Raw genomic sequence first — 14,950 nt, forward strand, 5'->3', positions numbered from 1 at the left:
CTTCTACTTACCTTCTATTTCCAATTTTTTGCTTTAAATATGCTATATCTTGTAGTGATCTGCATTCATCTACTCATCTATCTAATCCATCAATTTTATGTGTATATATACACACATGTATACATGCATATGTATCTATTTTGTATAACATCAAAATATTGATGTTTTATTTTTATATTTACTTAGTGTTTTTGTCTTTATATTTATAGAATATAAAATGTTTTATATTTATAATTCATAAAACAAATTCATGAAGCAAATTTCATGAGACAAAAAATTAATGTATTTCTAATATAAAATGTATAAATATCTCAAAACTACAATAAAATACCAATTTACTATTTCATAAATGTTAAACAAGCATAATCATTTCAATAGAAAGTATTAGCCATAGTGGCTTTCCTACTTTGTTCCACTTCTATTTCTACCAGTTCCGCTTGCTTTGCTCTCAGTATTAACTGCTTCAATGCCCCTAGTCCAATGGGCTCCAGTAGGGTTGCCTTTTCCTGATTCAGTCATTCAGAACCACTACTCTGGGAAGTTCCTCTGTGCAGCACTTTTAACTTCCCTTCCCAGCAAGTTGGGAGAAAGGATCCTAAATATGCCTTTTTTCTACAACTCCTTCAGAGGGTCCTCCCACAAAGCTCATCGTTTTATTTGGCATGAAGCAAATTGAGATAGAAGGATGCGAGGAATTTGTTGTTGGAGCCAAGTGAGAGTGTAAAAAGTGTTGTGTTCTCAGGGACAAGGAAGAAGGACAGAAGTTACAGAAGAACCAAACTCTTTCTCATCAAATAGAGTGACTGAGGCCTTTAATTATTATCTGAGATAACATTATTACATAAACAAAAATACTGGTATTCTGTAACATCAGAATCCTCAATCTTGGTGTTGAAATGTTATAGAAAACAAATAATTGAAAGTATTAAGAATCAAAGGACATGAGTTAGGTACTGAGGTAATTTCCTGTGAGCAAATTAATGAATTTTATCGCTGTCATTTCTTTTGCTTGTTTAAGACATTTTGTTATTCATTTTTTGGTTCTCAACTATACTTCACTGTGTGAATATGTCAGCAAATTGATGAATGGATAAGTAAAATATGACTATTACATAACATGAACTGAAAATACTCATGTAAGAGTGAGGCTGTATATATTTCCTATTTTTCTGAGTAGGTTTATGTTCAAATAAAGGCAGCGCCAACAGCTATGAAGTACAGTTTTTGGTTAAAATATATAAATAATTATGATTTATTACCTCCTATTCTATCCTCACACCAGGAGGTAAGAAAGAATATAGCTTCAATTTGATTACAGAACATCTTAATGGCAATGCAATTTCCTTTACCTACTGTTTACTTCCACCTCTTTTTCCATCTAGATGTTCTCAGTCTCCTTGAACTGATTATATAACCAGTCCTAAAATGGCTGAATATCTTATTTAAAATGTTGGCAAAACCATTTGACCTTAGGGAAAACCTCCCTAAGGCTAAATCTCTATAGCCAAACTACTGTAGTATTTCAGAACATTGGTTCAATTCCAATCCTCTAGTTATCCACAAATTCTCTAAGAAACTCAACTAGATAATTTTTCATCTTCTAATTGGTCACTTGGGATCAGCAGTACCTGATCCCACTGCTCTTCAAGTGTATGGAGAACAATTCTGATCACTCTTCATAGCATGTATTCTTTGCTCCAGGAAAAAATATTTTTCATTTTATTTTATTTTTGAAGTATAGCCTATAGAGAGAAAGGTACCCAAATCTTAGTACTGCTTGATAATTATTGAAAAGTAAACACTTCTGTGTAACTACAACCAGATTGAGAAATAGAACATTACCAGCTTTCCAGAAGACTGCCTCAGGCCCATCCCAAGTGTTACTCTCCTGAAAGATAAACATTATTCTGACTTTTATAGCCATCAATTAGTTCTCTTCCATTTTCATTTTTACATGAGAGAAATCAGAGAGCACGTACTCCCTCAGGCTTATTTTTTCACACAAATTTATGTTTAATTTGATATTATTCATATATATAATGACTATACCACAAATTATATCTTCCACTCTACTCTTGATGGGCATTTGCATTATTTCCCATTTGGGCTATAAAAATCAAGCTGCTCTATACATACCTCATATACATATGCACTTATGTCGAATTTATACATATGCATGTACTTGTTGGTGTGCGTATATTGAAATCTAGAAAATGAAACAAAAACAATTTATCAAAATGGTTGTACCAGTTGAAATTCCCACTAACATTTTATGGGAGTTCCAGTTGCACCACATCCTCACCAATACATGGCACTTTTAAATATTTTATTTTATTTTGTTATTTTCACTATTTTATTATTTAAGTGAGTATATGTGATAATATTTCAGTGTGCTTTTCATTTGCATTTGCCAAATAATGAATGAGGCTGATCACATTCAAATATTTATTTGCCATTTGAACATACTTGTTTGTGGAGCAACTTTTCAATCCATTATTCAGTTTTTCTGAGTGTTTTTTTTCTTAATGACTTTAATGAGATCTTTATAAGTGTACATTCTTTGATACATACATGTATTGCAAATATCTTCTCCCACTCTGTGGCTTGCCTTCTGAGATTCTTAATGTTGTTCTTTGATAAACAAAAGTTCTTACTTTTAGTATAGTCATATTTTCCAATCTTATTCTTTACAGTCAATTCTTTTCATGTCCAGTTTAAGAAAGTCACAAATATATTTTCCTATGTTATCTTCCAGAATTTGAAAGTTATTTTTGTTTTTTACCATTGTTGTTTTATGTTTCACATTTAAATTAAAGATCCAATTGACTTTTGTGAACAGTAGAAGGTAGGAATCAAGTGGGGTTTTATTATTTTTATGGGATATCCAGATGTCCCAGCACCATTTATTAAATAGATCATCCTTTCTTCATTGCAATGCAGTGACACCTCTGTCACATATCAACTTACTCTATGTATGTGCTCATTTCTCTAAACTCTATATTCTGATCCATTGGTCTAGTGCTATCCTTATGTCTTACCATATCATTTTAATTTCTGTTACTTTATAAGTCTTGATACCTGGTATTGTAAATTTTTCAAGTTTTCTTTGCTAGGGTGGCTCTTTAAATTTCTGTATAATTCTTGGAATCTGTTTGTCATGGGAAATTATTGGAATGTTGATTGTAATTGCATGCATTATTTAAGAATTGACATGTTTACAGTACTGAACCTTCCCATCTAGCTTAGCAAATCTTGTCCTTTTATTTGGATATTTTTAATTAGTCTCAAGAATGTTTTGTAGTTCTCTGTGTACCAGATTCACACAACTTTCTTTTTTTGTTTTGCAGTACACTGGCCTCTCACTGTTGTGGCCTCTTCCATTGCGGAGCACAGGCTCTGGACGCGCAGGCTCAGCTTCCGTGGCTCACGGGCCCAGCCCCTCCGCGGCATGTGGGATCTTCCCGGACCGGGGCATGAACCCATGTCCCCTGCATCAGCAGGCGGACTCTCAACCACTGCGCCACCAGGGAAGCCCTCACACAACTTTCATTAGATTTATTATTGAGTATTTTGTTTTTATTCTATTGTAAATGGCATGGTTTTTCAAACATTTTCTATTTCTTTACTAATTTACTAATTTAATAAAATTAAACTAACTAATCTAATAAAATTACTAATTTTTCTTTACTAGGATTTATTTTTGTCATGACCTTGTACTCAACAACCTTGCTCAATTCACAAATTACTTCTAAGAACCTTTTTTATAATCTTATTAACTTTTCTACATAAACTACCATGTGTATGTAGAAAAATACATATACAAATAATGATAATTTTATTACTTTCTCTCCACTCTTTATGTCTGCCATTACTAAAATAGCTGGGGTCTCTAGTACCATGCTGTATAGAAGGTGACTGTTCTGTTTTTAATCTCAAAGGAGAGTTTTCAATATTTACCATTTAAGATAAAGCTAACTGCATGTTCTTGGAGGCACAAGTATTTTTGAAAAGGTAGATTTTTTTTCCTGAAACCGCCCAGGGTTATTGAATTTAACAAATAAATGCCTTTATTTCATGTACTGAGATAATCATTATCATGATTTTTCTCCTTTTGCTCTTAACCTAGTGAATTACATTGGTTTCATTTGAAGTGTTAGAGTAACATAACATGTCTGGAATAAACAAAAACAATCACACTGTTTATGATAAAGCCAATCATCCTTTATGTAAACTGCTGGACTTTCTTTATTATTGTTTTGTTAGGAGTTTTGCATCTGTGTTTGTGGGAAAGATTGGCTTTGACATCTTTTTCTTTTTACTAGGTGTTTGTTATGAAGATTTTCTTGACCTTACAAAACACTTTGGGAAGTATATTCCACATTTTTTATGCTCTGAAATATTTTCTGTAATACTGAATTTGTTCTTTCTTACATGTTTAGAAGAACTCACTGATGAACTCTGCAGGCTCTGGAGTTTCTTTGTGAAAAGTATTTTACTTAAGGAGCTGATTTTTTTAGAAGACACGGTATTTCATGGAATTTGTTCATTTTAGGTGGATTTCCAAACATACAGTATTCAAATGTTCATATCTTAATATTTTAATGTATAAAGTTTGATGGAATGCCCATTTAAAATTTTTGAATATTGTTACTTTGTACATTCACATTTTACTGATCACTTATTCCAGCAAATTTATTATAATTTTCAGAGAAACAAACTTTGGCTTAGTTTATGATCTCTATTGTACATTGCTATATGTCTTGTTTCCTTCTTCCTATATTCATTGAGTTTTCTTTGCTAATCTTGTCCTAATTTCTTTTTGAATAAAGCTTTACCTATATCTCACAAGTTTTGATATTTTCTGTTCTCTTTTGGTTCTTTCTTGGACTGTGACTTATTTAGAAATTTATTGTCTTATTTCCAATTATTTGCATGCATTATAATTATTTTCATGTTAATGGTTTCCTGTTTGGAAGGTTAGGTAACAGTTGATCTGTATTCTTTCCTGTAGCCTTAGAAACACCTGAGAGTGATGCTTAGAATCCTTTTACAATAGCAAGTCAAGAAATTCATAGGAGTAAACTGGATCCATAATGAATGCTATGTTTTGACTGATCACCTGTACTTTTATCCTTGAGATTGTTTTTTGAGTAACCTGCAATTGATGAGATTGAGCTACGCTGAACAATGGGAGTGAGGCACATATTCAAGAAGAGGATATGTGACCAATATATTAATAAAAGCTAAAACAGCCCCAAGGAGGCTAGATTCTCTGGGCTGAAGTGGTTTCACACACACTCAGCCATCTTTCATTACCAGGCATATCCCAAGATCATATTGGAGATATGGGGCACTGTGCCTGAGATTCTTACTGTGTTCTTGCTATTCATGCTGTATTGTGTGTCTTATGAATTTTCTTAAAGCTAAAAAAGCTTGGTGGTGGATAAAGCCTACTATGCCTTGTAATTTTGATTTACGTTCAAACCCAAATCTTGTCAAAAGGAATGGACAATTTTTTAAAGCTTCTTGAGACTTGCTTTACAGCCCAGCGTATTGTTAATTTTGTAAGTGTTCCATGTACACTGGAAAAAAAATGAGTGGTGCAGTTTGGTGATTCAGCGTCCTATACATGTCAATTAAGTCAACGTGGTTTATTATGTATATCCCTGCAGAATAATTGTCTGCTTGATCTATTATTCTTTAAGTAAGGTTTTTAAAATCTCTCATTGTATTTGCAAATATATCTATTTCCCCATTAATTTCAGTTACTTTTGTGTTTTCTTTCATTTTTTGAGACTATGTTATTAGACATCTAAAATTTTTTGAGTTACTTATTCCAGTAGACTGACCATTTTATCTTTATAAAATTTATCTTTTATAATATATGTTATATCTCAGAGCTACTTAATCTGGTGTTAATGTAGCCATACAAAGGTTCTTTTTGATGGGGCTTACATGGCATTTCTTTATCTTCCTATAAATTTCAACGTGTGTTATTGTAGAAAGTGTATAATTTGGGGGGTTTTATTTGTTGTTTGTTTGTTTTAATCTGGTCAAGTAATTAAGGTTAAAGACTTAACTTGACTTTCTTTATTTCTATTGAAAAGCCAGACATCAGTCTTATTATTGCTCATTTGAAGGCACTGTGTCTTACTTTTAACATTTGATCATCATTGGCTTTCAGCAATTTTGGTATGGTATACCTCAGCATGGTTTTATTGTAAATATTCTCCTTTGGGTTAATAGGTCTTTGACAATCTGTCGCTTGATATCTTTCAACAATTTTGAAAAAATCTTCCCAAATAACTTTCAAATATTGTTGTTGTCTCGTTCTATTTCCCCTCTCCTATACTTTAAACTCATGAATATTAAAACTTTTCACTCTGTCTCATATGACCATCCAAGATCTTTTCCATGTTTATAATTTTTTTCCCCTTTGTCTATTTGGATATTTCTTTACTTAGATTCACAAATCCTTGCTTCTGTTTTTTCTAATTTGTTATTAGCTCATAAAATAATATATTTTAGTTGTTACAGTTTTTATTCTTTTAATTTCATATCTTTACATAGATTTCAGTACTCTGGAGAAACTATTCATATTGTGTTCTATTTTCTGATCATTTTTTTCACAGTTATTTAAAAGTTTGTAAGTAACTCCAACATGTAGAAGAATGCCATTTTCTATTGTCTGAATTTTTTTTAACTGTTTCTTCCTGTCTTCAGGCATGTTTGTAATTATTTTTAAAACTCTAGACTGAGTGTATGAAATATTGTGGAGTCTCTAGATATTGTTTTTCTTTTTCCAAAGGAGGATATAATTTTCTTCTAGAAGATCACCTTAATTAAATATCTAGTAATATGATTTTAGTCTGAATGAGGCTTGGTCCACTTCTGGTGCTTTTGCTCTAGGAAGAAGCCTTTCAGGAATCGGAACTGAAACCCAGGGATGTTTTTCAGCATTCCTTTTCATCAAGGGGCACTATGTTTCTAATTTTTTCTCCCTGAAAATGTAGCACTATTAAAATATTTGCTTAGATTTTTAACCCATCACTTGCTGTTTCTTATGCTTTAAGAAGAAAAGCATTGGGGAATATCAGATTCCTCACAATTCATCTCTCACCTCTGTGGTACCTTGTTTCTTCAAGTCCTGGCTCCTTATGCACTGGTGCCTTCAGAAAGCTATGTTATACATATTTATTATCCCTGATTGGATAATGATAATGAAAATACATAGCTTGATGATTAGATAATCCATACCTATTATCTTATAATGGCCAGATGAATGGCTTAATGATTGGCTAATCCATAGCTATGCTTCTAGTTATCATAGCCAGATGCAGGTTCCAAAAAATTCTTTCTAATTGTGTAGTTCATGTTAAGAATTTTTAAAACATTTTACTTTTGTACCTCACTGTGCTGAACTTATATCTGAAAAGGAGAGGAAGAAAGAAGGAAATATGTAAGAGAGCCAATACTTGAAGGGCATCTATTTGAAGAACATCTATTGTATAACAAGTATTTCAAGCACATTAAAGTACTTAAATTCGAGGGATTCTAGGAATTATAGGTTTCCCTTCTATAAAGCTATTATGTTGAGTATGCTGAGTGATTTTTCAGAAAAGTGGGATGATATTTCAAAGAAAAAATATTACTGAATTACAGAGGAGAAAATAGACCTCTAGAGATCATTTAATTCTCATATTAATGAAGAGTAATCCCACACCCAGAGCAGAAAATACCTAGCTGGGTAATCTCAACGGTCAGCTAGAAACCATGCCTATGGACTCTTTGTTCTGCTGTCTTCTCATTGTTGCCTTGTTCCTTCTGATAGCCACAATGATCAGGAGATAAAGAAACCCTTAACAATAAATGCATTTTTTACAATTTAAAAATTGAAGAAAAAAAAGAAAGTCCTAGCATTAGATTTTGGATAATTATTTCTTACATGGCAAAAGGTTTATTTAGCCTTTAGTCATGCGATTCTCAAGTTGATTATGCCCTTGTGTGTTCTAGTGCTCCAAGTGAGGCCTTTAGGAGCTACTATACATTAGAAAAACTGAAGAGAGTATAGAATAAACAGATCCAAACACTGGCTACATATCAATATTACAAGAAAGTATGTCTGTCTGAGCAGCAAAACAGAAGTCAACCCACTTCGTAAAGCAGAGAAGAGCACCCAGTCAAGTGTTAACTGAGCTGTATTTCCTTGCAGGCCCCTATAGATCATCTGTCAATGGTCACTGTCACATGAAGACGTGTGTGTTTATCTGATTGCTGAGACAGCACTGGAACTTGGCACGCTGCCTCTTGCAGGTCTCAAAAGAGTTAGCCTCACTGAAACCTCTGGGTGACTTTTCTATTGCAGATTTCATTTTCTTTGCTAGCTCTGACATTTCCAAATATCACTCACCAATGTGTGGCTGAATACTAGCCATCATGACATACCTCAGAGATGCCTGGCTAAGGTAGGAATCATGTGGTATCTATATTCGCATTTTACAAAGTCTTCAGGGGTGACTTTACATATACAAGTGAATTAATGCCATTATAGAAACTAACTCAGTTTATTATACAGACTTGATATCCAAAATAGTAAATGCAATTTTCAAATGAGTATTGGCTTATGAAGCAATAAAGAATGTGCTTCTTTAGAAACATAAGCCTTAACGTTGCAGTTGTATGTCTGAAATAGCTACCTTTCTACTTTAGGATAAAATTATTACAGAAATTTAAGTAAACTTCATTAACTCAACAATCAAATGCTTATTTAGAATGTGCTCAGTGAGAGGCCCTATACAAACTTTTGGGATACAATAAGGCAGATATGGTTTCAGCAACAGTAATTCAGAGTTTACAAAAGTAGTAAAAATACCACTAGATTAGCTGTTATGTGACCTGGATCCTTCTCATGGATATTACACTAGTGATCAGCATGGCACGGGTCATTTCTCCTACCTTCGTTAGGAGAAAATACCCTACATGGGGGTAATAAGTGGGCCTCGTTTCTTAGCAGAAAAACTGATGAGAATGAGATCTTATTTTAAACCTTAGTTTTTCTTCTTACTAGCTGTGTAATCTTGGGCATATTATCTTGCCCTAAATGCATTATTGGGAAAATGAAAATGATAATGATTAAAGTATTTATTTGGTAAGATTATTGTGGAGATTAGTTGGAGTTTTATATATAAAGCACCTAGACCAGTGCTTGGCACATGATAAGTGTTTAGTAAATGTTAGTTATTATAGTTCTATAGTTAGAGAACTTGTTACATCTTCAACAATTTAATTCAGCAAACATTTATTGAGACCTGACAATGTTTCTGGTATATGTAAAATAAGACACACTTCTTTCTCTCCCTGGAATGCTTACTATCCCTGGTGAAGGGCAAAACTCTTAGCCCCCAAAATAATGCATTATATTGTGATAAAAAGAAATTGAGATATATGCATTGTTATATATGTGCAAAGATATGTAAGGAACGAAGTTTAACTGTTAGACTGTACTAAATATATTATGAAGGGTGTAAATTTGAGCTGGTTTTCTTAGATGGATGAATCACTATAATTCTAACAGATGGGATCATCCATGAGAAAATAATCCAAAGACATATTCCAATTCATTTCCCAAATTCACTTTCTCTCTCTCATGCACACACACATATAGTCATACTATGAACGTTGGATAACATATGCAATTTACATCTAAACTCCATCCCATTTTTCACATATCAGGGAATGTAGATTAAAAGAAAACATATGGCTATAATTAGACTTGATTTTGACTTCTGGCTCCTATTATATAATCTCCTATTCCCCTAGTTCTAATTAATCTATATTATCTTCTATATGTTCATTTGCTCAATAACTATAAGTAATTGGAGCAAAATACTCTTACAAATTCCAGTACATTTATAAGACTAGATCAAATGAAGATGATTTTCCAGGAGCATCATTCAGCATTTCCAAATATCAGACTTGTCTCATGTATCTCCTATACATTTGGAAAAATATAAAACCATTTGACTTTCTGTTCCCAAATAGTAAAATTAGGATAAAATTTAATAATATCTTTATCACTACATTGTTTGGAGAACTTGAGATTTATTCAACAACAATATTTAGTAAATATTCACTGAGTGCCTACAGACACTCTTCTAGGTTGTGAGATGACAGCAGTGAACAGGACCTTCACTGTTTTGAGCTGACATTCCAATGGTAATGTATGTAAAATGCAATGGCAAACTGGTCAGGCTGAAATAGTGTAAGCTTGTATCACTTTCAGGATCATTGTCACCATTATTTCCAGAGAACTTCTGATGTTCTCTGTAACATGATTTCACCTTTATAAAAATGTTGAGTAAATTGGTGTTGAAAATACAAAATGTGTTTTGTGTGCAAAATACAGAAGGAAAGGGAAAAAAGGTATAGAAGAGAACTGTGAAAAAAGAGAATAAAAACAAGGCAAAGTTAATTCAGTTAATTGATTTGCAGTTGGCAATGTATTTTCTCCTGGTAAAAACAAGATTACAGAAAAGATTATTTATAAATTATATTCTTTTGTGAAATTGTTTTTTTCCTTGAAACAAGACTGGAGAATGTAAGAAAATGAATATAAAAAGCTACAACCCTTAAAACTAGTCCTAAAATGATTTTTAGGTTCCAAGTTAGTAGAAGGAAGTAAATAACAAAGATTAGAGCAGAAATAAATGAAATCAAATTAAAAAGCCAACTAAAAGAACAATAAAACTAAGAGCCGGTTCTTTGAAAAGATAAATAAAAATGACAAAACTTTACCTAGACTCACCAAGAATAAAGGAAAGAGGACTCAAATAAATAAAATCAGAAATGAAAGAGGAGGTATTACAATTGATACCACAGAAATACAAAGGATCATCAGAGATTACACTCAACAATTATAGGCTAAAAATTGAAAAATCTAGAAGAGATGAATAAATGCCTAGAAACATACAACCTATCCAGACTGAATCATGATGAAATAGAAAATCTGAACGAACCAATTACTAGTCAGGAGATTGAATCAGTAATAAAAAAATCCTCCCAACAAGTCCAGGACCAGATGGCTTCACTAGTGAATTCTACCAAACATTCAAAGATGGATTAATTCCAATCCTTCTCAAACATTTCAAAAAAATAGAAGAAAAAGAAACTCTTTCAAACTCATTTTGAGAAGCCAGAATTACCCCAATACTGAAATCAAACAAGGATGCCACAAGAAATGAAAATTACGGGCCAATATCCCTGACGAGCACAGATGCAAAAATCTTTAACAAAATATTAGCAAACCAAATTCAACAAAACATTAAAAGGATCATAAGCCATGATCTGGTAGAATTTATTCCAGGGATGCTAGTATGGTTCAATATCCACAAATCAGTCAATGTGTTACATCACACCTACAAAATATAGGATAAAAACCATATGATCATATGATTCAATAGATGCAGAAAAAAAGCATTTGACAAAATTCAACATCCATTTATTAAAAAAAAACTCTCGAGAAAGCAGATATAGAGGGAACATATCTCAACATAATTAAGGACATATATGATAAGCCCACAGCTAATATCATACTCAAGGGTGAAAAGTTGAAAGCTATTCCTCTAAGATCAGGAAAAAGACAAGGATGACCACTCTCACCACTTTTATTCAACATAGTATTTTTTTGTAAGTATTTTTTTAACATCTTTGTGGGAGTATAATTGCTTTACAATACTGTGTTAGTTTCGGTTGTACAACAAAGTGAATCAGCTATATGTATACATATATCCCCATACCTCCTCCCTCTTGCATCTCCCTCCCACCCCCCCTATCCCACCCCTCCAGGTGGTCACAAAGCACTGAGCTGATTAGAAGTCCTGGCTGGAGCAATTAAGAAAAAAAACAAGAAATAAAAGGCATCCAAATTGGAAAGGAAGAAGTAAAACTGTCTTTATTTGCAAATGACATAAAATTATATGTAGAAACACCCCTAAATAATCCATCAAAAAACTGTTGACTGAATTGTGGGTGATATCTTTTTCAAAATTTCTCTATTTCTAATTTCCAATGATTAAGCATAAAATCTTCTCATCAAGATAAGTATTTAAAAGATTAGTAAATACAGCAATCAAGAAGTTATCCTTTACAAATACAATAGATATCGATGTGGTATATATGTGGTATGTGAGTGTGTGTGTGTGTATTCATGGAAATAATCATGAAGAATTGTTATTTGCCATATTCTATTCTTGATCCTGGAGATTCTGTTTACCTGGTTGGAAGCATGCATCCTACAGTCCTCATGTTAATACTCCAGTGCATGCTGGGTTTATTTTAAACTTTTTAACTCTGTCACTTTTCATGTTTTTGAATTTCCATGTTTCTCCTCAAGTACTTAGGAAAGTGACTAGTTAGCAAATTTGCCTTGCAACTAAACGTTTGAATAAAGAAACAATTTCTAGTCAAACTTTTAACCCTACAAGGGTGTATATACATACACATTCTGGGCTTAAAGAAACTTATTCACTTGAAGACAATTTGACGATGACATTTATAGAACCATATAGCTCCAAAGCCATTCAAGTAGAAGTGTAGGGAAAGGGGCTTGGTGGGAAGATTTTTGTCAGTCTAGCACTCCCTTGTAAAAATATAAAAGAGTATTCAAGTTATTTCCCTAAAGGATCTTAATTCTTAGAAGGAAAAAATGCTCTTTTAATCAAATTTTTATAACATTTATTCTCTCATACCTCATAAGATGTTTCAGACTCAAATGAGGGAAACAATAAAACTTTTTCTAAGTGAAAAATATTATTGTTATCAAGGTTTTCTTTCTGTTGTTGTTGCTTTTTGTTTTTTTTTTTCCCAAACAACTCACAGTTTGTACTCGTTCTCCAAATTAACTAGTTTAATTGTAGAATAAGTTCTGTTCATACAATTTACTGATTCATGTTAATCATGTGATTTATAAATTATAAAATATAACCATAGTACTAACATTAGGAAAAATAATTTATAAAGTGCTGTTAGAACTTCTAATCCTTAAATAGTACCCCTGAGAAACAGATTAGAAGATAAATGAATTGTCCGATGCCATATGACAATGACTGCTTGGACCAAGTATTCAAACCCAGGACATCCTTTTGGAAGTCCTGTGTTCTTGATGTCTATCCTATGATGTCTTAGTAAACCTCAACTTTAGTCATATTGCTCATATTAATAAACAAAATATTTGGCCGTCAACATGTTACCATTCAGAAGAACAGCTGTGGCATTTGACTGAATATTTTACTGTTACTTGGGAATAGTTTACGGCTTCTCACTCAAAGCAGGTGATAAGTTCAGCTGTCTTTGCAAAAAGAATCAGAGAATCATTAGGGGATTAGTGTTTCTTCTAGCCCTTCTTACCACTAACCCAAGCATAACTATGAATAAACACGAGCATAAAAAATGATGAGGAAAGAACTCTTTTGGCATGTCATTCCCCTTAATTATTCTGCCAGCAAATATAAATATCTGTTCTCCAAGCCTGAGTAGCAGTTAACCCACAGAAGCACAAAGTCCTAATGCAAAATTTTGACCTTGCCCACACTGCTCACATTCTAAAAGGTGATGACAATGTGCTGAGTCTTTTGATGACATAGATTGTTTACTTACAGTTTTTCTACCAACAGCTTAACAACGTTATACAGAGTTGCATAAAGTAGTTTGCAGCCCTGTTGTCAAAAAAAATAAAATACACTGTCCACAGTGTCCTGGAAAACTGTTAACACATTGTTAGTAGTTTCCAAGCAAGGACATTGTTAAACATATTTCATATTAATGTAGTCTAGCTCAGTGGCAATTTTCTCCTAGTAGAGAAATATGGGGTTCCTGAAAGGTTTAATCAAATAACACAGAGGTCACTTGAAACATTCACAAGTCATGCATTGAACTTTCTCTCCTTGTATCTTAATAACCAAATAATACAGTCTATGCCTAATTACAGAGTACATTTTTAATCTTGGCTTCTAATGGGTTCTAATTTTTTAGAAGTATTATAGTAAGAAACCCATAATGTAGAGAGATACAGCTATTTTATGTACATATGACTGGAAGTTTTTAAGCAAAGTTAAAATGTGGAATGTGATTACTTGTTCACTCTACAGTGAGTTATTAATCAGAAGAGGTTAATGAGATTCAACTAAAGATTAGATGCTTATGAGAAATCTAATAGTGTGTTCTTAGGGAAAATAAGAGTTTCTCTGTAACTGTAGTAAAAAGATTAATAGTTATCGGGACTCAGGCACCATGAAATAAACTAACCAGCTACCAGAGTTAAGAAGAAATTTCTTTGGCAATGCAATATTTCTCAATTAGGTGAGTCAAGGTGAGTTTATGGCATTCTTCTAAACCATCCATCATTAGACGCGGTAGGAAGCAGGATGCTCCACCGGATGGACCATTGGCCAATTGTGGTGTGTAAATTACTGTTTGGAATTTACAGAACCCTTCAGATTCTAAAATTCAACAGGATTTCCTCTGGGCTCTGGAGACTAAATCCTCCCTTTAACCAGAGCAGATAGATTTATGCTGAAGGAATGTATGCTCTGGATCAGAGGAGAGAAAAGCTGTATATATGGCCTGGAGAGTGTGGTCTCACTTTATCTATCAGTGATTTTTAACCCACTATATTATTTTTTCCCAGAATTTTTTTGTTTATATTGCTGTTAGTTTGTTTCGTATCACATTTATTTTAAGACATGTTTGGATTTGGAGGGTCAAATATATAAAACTGAGTATTTAGCTCAACTTCTGAAACTTCAGAAAGAATATATCTTTCCAATATAACTATAAAATAAGCCACACCACTGATTTATTGTCTACTAAACATCAGAGAATGTGTAGTATTTGTTAGGGAAACCAGGCAATGAGGGAAAACTGAAATGTTGACATTAAGATGTTCATATTAAAA

General features: G+C 32.9%; 1 pseudogene across 1 annotated transcript in view; it reads left to right on the forward strand.

Annotated features, from left to right (window-relative positions):
• Positions 1–14,950, forward strand: part of LOC309960186 (fascin-like) — a 125,479-nt pseudogene that overhangs the window by 85,158 nt on the left and 25,371 nt on the right. The gene's annotated exons all lie outside the window — the stretch shown is intronic.

Source organism: Leucopleurus acutus, assembly GCF_964270905.1.
Source record: "Leucopleurus acutus genome assembly, chromosome: 1".
Classification (NCBI taxonomy): Eukaryota; Metazoa; Chordata; class Mammalia; order Artiodactyla; family Delphinidae; genus Leucopleurus; species Leucopleurus acutus.